This window comes from Capsicum annuum, chromosome 10, assembly GCF_002878395.1.
Source record: "Capsicum annuum cultivar UCD-10X-F1 chromosome 10, UCD10Xv1.1, whole genome shotgun sequence".
NCBI lineage: Eukaryota > Viridiplantae > Streptophyta > Magnoliopsida > Solanales > Solanaceae > Capsicum > Capsicum annuum.
Window position 1 is genome coordinate 8,026,341 of NC_061120.1, and position 12,101 is coordinate 8,038,441.

Consider the following 12,101-nt stretch of genomic DNA (forward strand, 5'->3'; position numbering starts at 1 on the left):
TTTGGGTAAAACTGTGAACTATTTCCACCCTCTGACTTAGGCTGAGCAAAGTTGAAACTACCTATTCTAGCTTTCTTAGTTTACTTTTCTATCTCTTTATTCTTCTGCTCCTCTATCTGTTGAGCATGGACAATAAGCCTGGATATGTCCATCTCCTGAATCAACATTACGGTCCTATACTCCTTGATCACACTATCATTCACTCCAGATACGAACTTGCTCAGCTTAGATCTGCTATTTACCACCACATGAAAAGCGTATCTAGCTAATTGAGTAAACTTGAGAGAATACTCTTTCACTGTCATATTGCCTTGTCTGAGATTAATAAACTCTAACACCTTAATTCTCTCAACTCTAAGGGAAAGAATTTATCTAGGAGGCAGTGGCAAACTACTCCCATTCAATTGACCCTATATCTGCGACCCTCTCTTCTTTCCACAGTTTGAACCATGTGTGAGCCACATCTTACAACTAATATACATCTAGCTCAGTACTCTCACTAGCAGTCACCCCCATAATATCTGTAACTTTCTCCACCTGATCAAGGAATTTTTGAAGGTTCTCATCTGACTTAAACCCAATAATAATAGAAGGGTTCATTCGGGTAAAGTCCCAAATCTTGGCTGCAGTAGAATTGGCCACTGGGTTGGCTGAAATGGCAGTGGACGTTTATTATGGGCTACTACTGAATTTGCTATAGTGGTAAAGATACTCTAAACTCATCATGGGAGACATGCTCATCTAGATGATATGCCTGGACGGGCTGAGATGATGACTGATGCTCAGTTCTTCTTTCATTAGTCCTTTTGGAAGGAATGTTCTGTAAACAAAAATAATAAATAAATTAGATTAAGAATACTGAAAGAAGGGAAACTATTCCTAAAACATCGCATAACCTCCTGTCCATAAGTGTGATGCGCAACACACCCATGTACAAGACTCTACTAGATGCGATTTTTAAACTTCTTAGGACATTGTTTAACTTTAGGCTATAATACCAAGTTTGTAATGCCTCGAGTCAGGTACCTCGGATGCTACACGGTGCTCATAATCTTGAAGGACCTTAAGTTAACCCATGACTGGTACCTACAACAATAACTGAATAATAATACTGTAATATGCAGCAATCTGGCAAAAACTTGCCACAAGGTTCAAAACTAAAATAATATCTGAATAATCTATGAAAATACCAAAACTGAACATCAATACTGAAAATACTCTAGTCTGAAAAAGCCTCTAAACTGTTTGAATAAGGAGTTGATGGAATAAGCCCCCAACTAACTCCAACTGCTGAAAGTAAACTAAGTATTGAAGTACTGAAATAAGGAAATAATTATGTCCTCGAACTACGAGGACTCACCACTGACTCTAATTACTGAAATCTAAACTGTTAAGGGTGTTCGAGAGCTCGTACGTCTGAACCTATGGTATAAGACACCATAGTGCAAAAGAAAATTATGTATCAGTACGTGGGAATGCATTGGTATACAAAGTAAGGTAGGTTGAATGGATGGGCTTATATGCATGAACTATAACTAACTGAGAAATATGAACTTGACTGAGTGAGAACACATGTATGAATACATGACTGTAACTGAAGTCATAATGATTTTGAATACTGAGTTTACTAGTAACATGGATTACTGATAACTGATATACTGTTAATTGAGTGACTATTTAAGATAGTCCTTATTCTGTAGAACTATCTGAGTTCTTTATTGAGTTGAGTGACTATATCTGATAGTCCTGAAATCTATAGAACTGACTGAGTTCTATTCTGAAGACTAAGACTGAGACTGTGAAAGGCAATCATCAAATTGACATACCCTTTTTCTAAATAGATTTAGGGTCTAATCTGTAACCTCAGTTGGAAGGATGTCAATATTGTGCCATGGGTAAGGATAAACTGTGAGTTACCCTCATTTGGCGGTACTCTAATGAGAACGATGGGACCTTCAACTAACAGTTTAAGCCACCTCATAAACCCTCAACTGGCATGTTTAATGTCTCAACCTACACTAGCTACGTAGTTCTGGAATGCAAGGATCAGTTCTAAGATTCACACCCTCTACTTGCAGGTGAGTCCCCATCTGTGGGTTCACTCGGTGCTGAATCTTACTCCCAACTTAATAGACACTGAATTGATTTTGTAGTTCATACTAGGCTTGACTAAACTATTACTGATCGTACTATTTAACTGAACTAAACTGAGTTCACTGAGTTTAACTGACGGAATACAACTTAATTTTGTCAACTGACTAGTTTTACTGAGGATTTAACTGAATATTGAAAGGGACTGTACTAATACTTAATATACTGAGTTTTCCTGAGTTCTATAATTGACTGAGTACTACTAAGCATGACATGACTGAGACTATTCTGTAACTGACACTGGCTCTAGGCAAGCAACTAAATTGTCGGGTATTAAATACCCCCAGGACTCGATAGCATGATTAACAATAAGACATGATAATTCTTGAATACAAGACAATAGTCAACCAATTACAATACAATCAATAAGGCATTTCATCAAGTACTTGAAAGTCATGAACTTGTACATAAATAGGAATGCATGCTGATACCATAATTTCATAAATTCAATCTCATGAGCATTCCATCAAACACTTACAAGGCATAGTTTTAGCATAGGAGTTATTTTGAACATGTAGGTATAGCATAAGTTCACCATTTAGATCACCAAAAGGATCACAAAATAACCATTAACTCAATTAAGCAATTTGTCAAACACATGGAAGGCATAGCTTTATAATTGGGCATGAATAGCAATGATAATATATACATCATGACTACCATATTAATTCATAATTCAAGGGTTTCAACATAAGAGAATCAAAATTCAACTTACGTGCTATCATAATATCAAGAAATACATTAAAGATTTCAACTTGACAGCCATACACAACATCAACATGGATACAATCAAACCCATAACATGGCAATCACAATTCATGTTTTTAAAAGAAGTTTCTTGAACTAAGTGTGGAAGGAACCCTTGGATGAACACTTTACATACCTTGATGCTTTTATTTTAAGAAGATTGATGGTCAAATCTTTGAGATTTGCATCTTGACTTGAAAATTCTAAGGCTTGTTCTTGAGAGAATTTGAGAGAAAGTGAGTGTATGTGGGTGATTTGGGGCTAAATTTCATGTTTAGGATGTTTTTTATGTGAACCAAAAGACCCTATTGCCCTCAAATACACGAAGTTAAAAGCTGAAAATTCCAGGTGCGGGGAATGAAGCATGTGTCACATGCTCTGGTGCACCGAAATGGAGCGTGCGCCGCATGCTCTATCGCACGCTCACAGGGGTGGACTGGAGCGTGCATCTCACGCTAATCCCACGATGCTACTGTTTTGGACTTCCAAATATGCCCTGAACGGATTTCGAAAATTTCAAAACTCGCATGAGATGACCTACAAGTGACCCTGATCATGAATCAATTTGAAAATCAACAAACTAAGGTCGGGAAGGTCGGAAATAAAATCATGGAAGTTTCGAGGTCAAAAATTAGACTAAGTGTCAATACTTAGCTTAGAATTTTCCTAAGTTTGGGACCTCATTTATGCTATGTAAGACTGAATTAGACTAAGTCTTTTACGGGGACTTACATATATAGACTATATCAGTATTGTATATGGACTGTATATGAACTAGTAGGTCAAAATGACTTAAATTAGGAAATGACTATAGAGCGAAAATAGTATATCCAACTAGCCACTTTTTGGAAAGTTTTCAAACTTGGGCTATTTATTTTAAAAAGTGTTATAGAGTGTCCTTTTTTCAAAAATCATGTCAATAAATGTCTATCAAATTTAGAAAATAAAGAAAACCTTCAAAATAACAAGGTAAAAAATACTTTTAAAAGGAAAAATAAATTTGACTTTACAAAAATTATGAGATAAAAGTAATTAATTGAAAAAATTAAAATTAAATTGGAAACGAGGACTACCTTGGTTTTAATATATAAGAAATGGTGGTTAATGATATAGGCTATTTGGTCATTGGACATTGTAATATACGTGCGTTGCAGTTAAATACTCAAAAGTTGTACTTTCCTGCTAAGCTGCCAAAAGCATCCACTCCTTCCATTTTCTATTGTTTACTTTATTAATTGGTGTACTAATTTCATTTGCTAATTTAATCAATCGAGTTTTTAATATTTATTTTTCTATTCTTTTTCATTTGTCACATTTTAATTTTTGAAGTTAAATAAATTAAATTAAACTTATTAATGTCCTAAATATAAATTTAACACTTGATGTTTTAAATTAACTTGATGTTTTATATGAAGCTATTTAATTTTTTTCACAAATAACTTTTATAATAATTTTACTATATCACTTCTAATTAGTTGTTGTAAGCCATTTAATACATGTATGCTTCGTTGCTTTCGTCGTGATTTTACTATATCACCCTAATTAATTATTATGATCAGACATTGTGCCACTTAAATTAGAATAGAAAAAAAGTATTATAAACTTAAATTATTTTAGAAAATATAATTGGCTATCAATGCAACAAAATTTTGGACAATGAAAGTAATATATATTATTTGAAAGTTAAAGAAAAATATTATAAATTACAATTGTTAACAGTTTAAAATATCTAAAAAAAAAATTGTTACGTATTTAAAAAAAAAACATAAAAAATCTTATAAATCACAATAATTAATAATTTAATAAATTTAAAGGTCAGCATGTCTGCTTTGACACAAATTCATTGGTCCTTTTTTTTTTGCCTTCAATTCTTTCCTCTATTTTAATCTGTTTGTCTTATTTTTTTAATCAGTTATATATTTAAAAAAAACTTCATTACGAACTTAGTGTACTATTCTCTATCTTGAGCCGAGGGTCTATCAGAAACAACTCATCTACTTCTTCGGAGGTAGCGGTATGGACTGCGTACATTTTACCCTCCCATACCTCAGTTTGTGGGAATACACTGGGTCTATTATTGTTGTTGTATATACTTAAAAAGCATGTAAAAATTCCTATAAATCAAAGTAGTTAATAAACTAAATTTTTTTAAATATATAAAATATTTGACTAACTCTAGAAATTATATCAGTGTCACTTAAATTGGAATAAAAAAAAAAATTATAAATTACAATAATTAAAAATAAAATTATTTTTAAAATATAATTGACTATCAATGCCATAAAAGTTTGAACAAAGAGAGTAACGTATGTTATTTTAAAATTACATAAAAGATATTATAAATTACAATAATTTACCACTTAAAAAATCTAAAAAAAAATAATTTGTTATATATTTCACAAAGTATGTAAAAATTACTATAAAACACAATAATTAATAATTTAAAAGGATATAAAATATTTGACCACAATTGAAATTATATGCTTCACTTAAATTGAAATAGAAAAACATATTATAAAAAATAATAATTGCAAACTTAAATTATTTTTAAAAATATAATTGACTATCAATGATACAAAATATGGACAAAGAGAGTAATCTATGTTATTTAAAAATTATATTAAAAAATATTACTATAAACTACAATAATTAAAATATCTCTCAATTTATTATATATTCTTATAAGTTTGGGTCTGATTGGTATCAAATTTTAAATATTTACTTTTTAATTTTAAAATAAGGTAAATACTATTATTGATGTTGGGACACGGCCCCGTCCCCCTAGTATTCTTATATATAATAGTGAAGTGCGGGAAGAGAACAATATGATTTCTCTCTCCGTAAGTTCAAAGAAACCCATAGCAGTCGAGAGAGGTATGGGTTTATTTCTGCATGCTACTTTTCAAGAATTTGTATTTTCATGCTCTTAGAGTTATCAAGTTTCAAGAATTTGTACTTCTTTTTCTGATGTTTTTCCATTTTCAACAATTTGTATGAGTTTTCTAATGTGTATTAATTTTGAAGAATTTGCATTTGTGTCTCTGATGTAACATTTCAAGAATTTGTATGTATTTGCGAAATGTTTTCTTTTTGTTATTGATTGTGTTCATTCGGTAAGTTTTCTTCTTTTTATATTGATTGTTTCTGTTACAATTTCTTTCTGATGTGATTTTTCTGTGAATTTTCTTTCTGAAACTAGCACTGGTTGTTTTTATTGAAACATTATTATGTGATTAATGGCAGAAGCGAATGCAGGATTTGAAGTTTGTGGGTGCACCAGTATTGTTAAAGACACGTATAAGCCTCGAAGAAAGACTCAAAATGTATTGAGCGCTCGCCTCGTTTAATGTGCAGCTTAGGTTATAATTTCTGATACATACTTTCCCTTGTCAATGAGTCTTTCTAAAGAGACGAACACTAAACAATTGATATTTCACTTTATAAAAAAAAAAATTATTTTGTTCATATATTTGCCATATATTTGCCATTCACGCTTATATTATTAATCTTATACTAGACATATATTTATATCTTTGGTACCTTTATGTCTTTTTTCGTTAAATCTCACGCTTATTTGTACTTTGTGCTTAAACACAATAAACCTTGAGGTTTTCTTACGCTTATTGCTTTTGATAATATTGTGTAGCACCAATATTATCTTAAGACGTTAGAAAAACTTTCGATGTCGATTAAGGGATATTATCATATTCAATTGGTTGCCAAAGACATGAACAATACTGAAAAAATAAATCTACAGAACAAATGATAGTTTAAACTAATAACTTCACTTTCTAATATGAAGTTTACTTTTAACATTTTTGAACAATTAGTTAGTTGTGGTAGCTCAATGGTTGCGGGTTCAAATCTCAGCCCAGCAATTTTTGTTGTGCACATGCTTCAACCAGCCCACCAAGGTAGTATTATCATTCATCTTTGGGTGCACTATCAACTATATCCCAATTTCTTAAGGTATATATGCATATATATACACATTTTTTTTCGACGTTAACGGGTGCGCATGCAAATTTGGAAGATACTCTTCTTGGCAAAAACATGATTTTTTTTTTTTTGAGTTCTTGTCCAAACTTTTTGGGGAGCATCTTTTTTTTTTTCTTTCTGAAGTAAACAGAAGTTGTATTCTCGTGCATTTTGGGGTTTGGGGCTTCGGGTAGGATGGTTAAGGGGTAAAACAAGATGGAGAAAATGGTCTAGTCATAGAAAGGGGTTCATGGAACTAGAAGGTTCAGCCGCAGGTTCTTTATCCTTTTCTTGTAATTCCTCATCCCTGGATTTAGCATACTTAGGGACATTTTCGAATTGAAATTCCTGTCGATGCCCATCCCCGTTTCCATCCTCATCAAAACCAACCCAAACAAGCGTAGGAGCCAATATCTTAGTACTGCTTCAAGACAGTAGCAGTATCATTTGAGTTCAGGTAGGATGACCCAAACTGGAGCTATAGGAGTTTCAATTAAAATTAGAAGTCCAATTGAAAAGACTCTATAGTCTGCCTACTATCCATAATTTTTGTTTAAACCATACGTTGTTGTCATTTACATTCTCAAGGTGAATATATAAATGTGTGGAATTGAAGTGAGTGATTTTTGCCTTACCACTTAACCGAACTTTAGAGTTGAAGCTTCTTCGAATAACCTCCATTTTGGGCATTGTAGAGGAAAATTTCCCTACGACAGTGAACCTGCATTTGTGCGCAACTTAACCATATAGTCATCTCTCTTGAAAATTACAGATGGGTAGCCCTGTTTTGTGTTAATCTTGGCAGGCCTTAGTTTGCTTTGGGTGTCCTCCGGAGCAGCAATGTTATTCGATTATAGTTGAATAGCATAGGAGGGTATAACAGAAGGTGTGAGAGGTTCTATTTCTGAGCTCGGCTTAGGAAAATTTCTGTACCATGGATCACCACAACTGCCTGATCGATCTGTTTGGTATGAGTGTTGGATTGGGTTTAGATAGGTCTGTTTCGTTGATTTTAGGAGCTGTGGGTTTGTTAAAGTTGGATGAAATCGTAAGCATATTATTTCCCGACTTCTCCTGTGGTCTTTTTAGCAGTGCCCATGGCTTCACCATTTACAATATTGGAGGGATTGGGAGTAGTCAGGTCTTGCATGTTTGTTTCTGGGTTAGGAGAAATCATATTGAGGTTGTTGGATATGGGATTTTGGATTGAAGAGGTAGGGTATGGTCAGAGGCGGATTCAGAATTTCAAACTTGTGGATTCCCAGGGCTCCTTTCCCTACCACTAAGGTATCCCTTGGTTTAGTTATGGGTTCCCACCTATTAATATTTATAACTTTTGACGATTTTTCTATGTAATTTTAAGCCTTACGGTAGCGGGTGTGGGTTCCCGGGAACCCACACCTCCTACTCTACATCCGCCACTGGTTATGGTGTTTCTGAAGACCCAGAGCTAACTGACCGTTAGACTAAGAAAGTCGTGTGTGAGAGGCGTGTTCCGTTTGTCAAAAAAGAACCGTTTTTCCAAATTATAGTGTTTTGCCTCACTTCTACTCTTTAGTGGTATAATGTGCAATTATAACTGCCGTTTTAATCTTGTTTGATTCCATGGTTTTTTAGAATTCAGCATTGTGTCCTCTCTCTATATCCGTTTTTTTTTCTAGCCTCTCCTACTGTGTATCCTTAGAAACGGTTATGTGATAACTGAGATTCTCCTTTTGCAGATGATAAATGACAGAGAAGAAAACAGTAGGATTCTGCTTGAAGCAGCAGAAAATGGTGATGTCTCTGCATTCAAATGGGCAGTAGCTTTACATAGAAGCATTGATGAACCATATGACTTCGGGGAAGGTAGGCTCAGAACACCCCTCATGATTGCCTGCTTTCACGGCCAAGTTGAAGTTATAAAGTTTTTGATCAAGACAAACTGCGTTTTCGTTAACTTTCAGAGTAGCGATGGCATAACTGCCATCCAATACTCCATTCAGGCGCAACTCCCGAGGATATCTTCCAACAACTAATATTGGCAGCTAGAAATTTTCTTATAAACCACTACAAAGTAACACCCTGTCCGTACAGATTCATTCACGGCTGGAAAATTTGTCCGTATTTGCACGAAGATCAAAACTGCACAAGGCGTAATCCTTTCAAAATATGGCTACTCTTCAGCCCAGTGCCATCTCTTCGCACGTGGCCAGTGCATTAATGAGTATATTGTAGAAGGACACATGGGATGGATGAATTTCTCTACCACCCGAATGTTTTCAGAACTAAGCCATGTATTCATGGACGTAATTGTTGGAACAAGGACAATGGGGTCTGTAAACATGCCCATTATGGAGAGGATGAGCTCGTCAATACCTTTCCCTCTTTCAACCCCACCAATCTTGACATTGTGATGCAGCACTGGCGTACCGTCCATGAGGAGCTCTGGAAATATACATAGGATCTTTTCTCTTTTCTCTTTTCTCTTTTCCTTTAAAGTAACTTTTTTCTTACTTTTTTAGTCACTTTTTTCTTCACTTCCTTCACCTTATTCTTGCAGCTCTGGTTTCCCAAGAAGACTGTCAGGATTTTAGGAAGCTTAATACCAGTTTGGTGTGGAGTGCTGAACAACCAGATATCTAACTCACGATTTGACAATTTGGCTGCATATTAGTTTGAACAAGTAGCTGATTGCAAGATTTTTTAAGGTTGGTGAATTCCACAACATACATGCATTCCCAAAATAGGCAAATGCATCTCATATTTTTTATGTTGTGTTTGAAACAATCTTCATTGAATTGGGATCATCGGGCCATGACTTCTTTTGCTTTGGTTGCCTAAATGCTTATGATATGAAAGGGTCAAACAGGGAATCAGTATGTCCCATGTAACTGGTCATAGAAACAATAAAAAGGTTCTTTTTTGTGCTTGTGATAGGTGGTGTTAAGATTTTTATCAACGGTAACTTCTTTGCATCTTCGCAGGAATGTTTAGGATATGCACTTTAATTTCTTATTGTGTTTTGTTTAATTTCTCCCTAGAGCTATAAAATAAACAAGATCAGGAGCAATCCTGCAAGCATCAGGAGGAGATAAATTATACCACATGGGTAAACTTCTTTTGAATTTCCTACTGCTTTTTCTGAATTCTGTGGTATGTGATCTATGCACTAAACTACAACAAAGATGAGGAAGAAATAGCCTTTTTCTAATCAAGAAGTATGAAAGCTTATTGCAAGATCCCATTTTCTTGCGGTACATATTTACATATATTTCGAGTAACGTCGATATTTTGAGTGATTACATCAAAAGACAGAAATTTCACAGTGCTTCTCTTCATTTGAATCTAAGATCCATTTCAAAAAAGTCTAGCTACTAAATTTGTCTTTTTCTTTAATATTAGTAATTAATTTACTTGATAAACCAAGCCTGGGAAATAATCCTTATATTAGCAACTTGTAATTAGAAACTATTGATTTAGATAGATGGCTTGATGTTATATCTTGTTAACGTAGTCTGCAAACCTTTTTTCAGGGATGGCAGGATAGAAGTGATTGGTGGGGAGGATTCTTGATTTCTCCTTTGCCATACAAATTTTTAGAGGTTGCTTCCTACACATGTAATTATGCTTCAGATTGTTAGATTAATTGTAGAGTTTCCCAAGTGTATATGTTTCGTTATTATTCTCGAGAAGTTTGCAACACCACATTTCTTTTATAATGACTTGGACAGCGGTATTTGGGAGCCTTATTTTCTTATTTACATATTTACAAGTTTCTTAAAGATGAGGTCTTTGGTATTAATAATGTTAAGTTTATGATGAAAGTCAATGAAACTCTAAATTTTTAATTTTAAAATTCCTCAACTACTTTTTGATGACAAAGTTTTGTTTCGAGTGTTGCATTCCATGAGTTAAGAATAAGAGGACAACTAACTGCAATAGGCATACATTTATGATACTAGTATTCGTTCCAGCGTGATGCGTAAATCGTTTCAAAGCAAGAAAAACCATCAACACGTTTATTGGGACTTTGGATTATAAGGGCAAATAAGTTTCCCAATTTAAGTGAGAATCCTTCGAGTTTTAAAAATTAGGTGAAAGGGCCAAAAAAAAAAATTTAGTTTTTTTTTTAAAAAATATTTTTGTTCAAACAACTTTGTGCAGTTGTTGAACAACTTTGATAGTTGTTCGACAACTACGCGAAGTTGTTCAACAACTTTGCGAAGTTGTTCGATAACTATGCGAAATTGTTTAACAACTGTGCGAAGTTGTTGAGATAACTAATGCAGTTGTCGAACAGCTGTTCCAGTTGTTCAAGCGACTTTATTTTTTTAACTTAATAAAATTGTGGGACCCACTTATCCTCCTTTTTTTAAATTAAAGACTTGAAAGGGTTTATGAACTCATTTTTCTCGGTGTATTATGTACCATTATCATACAAAATTGCTATACTTCATATTGCATTTAGAGAAATTTCATAATTTCAAGTCCCTTATATATATTACTCTCTATTCAAATGCCAGAAGTATTGTAATTTGTCTAGAATACAATAAATTCAAATACATCTAGCAGATTTCGCTTCTCAAATAGTATCTCAATTTTTTGAATTAAAAGAGACAAATAAGTTTGTTAATTAAGTGAGGGTCCTTCAAGTTTTAAAAATTAAATAAGAGGACAAATATTTTTACAATTTTTTTTTTTAACATTTTCGCTCCAACAACTAAAAAGACTGTTCTAATAACTTTAGATGTTGGTTGAACAACTATCAAAGTTGTTCGACAACTATGCAAAGTTGTTCGACAACTTTGATAATTGTTGGGACAACTAATACAGTTGTAGAATAACTGTTTCAATTATTTAAGCGACTTTATCTTTTTTAAATTAATAATATTATGGGACGTACTTGTCACCTTTATTTAATTAAACACTTAAAGGGTCTTTCGGCTCATTTTTCTTCAATTTTTTTTTTAATTTATAAAGAAGATTTATTGGTACCATACAATTCAAAGACAATATATTTCTATTTCTTAGAGAAAATAATTTTAGTTGGCGCTGCCGAACAAAGAAAACTAATAATATTGAAGAAAAAAGTTTACTCAAACGAAGGTCACAAAGTATAGTAATAATGACAATGCAAAGAAGCCAGCTATTTTAAAGAAAAAAAAAAGACACAACAACTAACAAAGAAATTCAAATGTTAAAAAAAAGGCCAAACAAATACGTGATTGATGCAAACTTACATA

The 12,101-nt window shown here is 33.4% G+C and overlaps 1 long non-coding RNA gene across 2 annotated transcripts; it reads left to right on the plus strand.

The window, feature by feature from the left end:
* Nucleotides 1-6,718: 6,718 nt before the first annotated feature.
* Nucleotides 6,719-10,594, plus strand: LOC107845934. 2 transcript variants are annotated; one of them, XR_007046088.1, is made up of 5 exons: nucleotides 6,720-8,163; nucleotides 8,598-8,724; nucleotides 8,823-9,566; nucleotides 9,900-9,967; nucleotides 10,392-10,594. It is a non-coding gene; the product is annotated as an uncharacterized LOC107845934 (long non-coding RNA). The 2 variants fall into 2 exon arrangements; XR_001667100.2 differs by having other exon boundaries at nucleotides 6,719-8,163; nucleotides 8,598-9,566.
* Nucleotides 10,595-12,101: the final 1,507 nt, after the last annotated feature.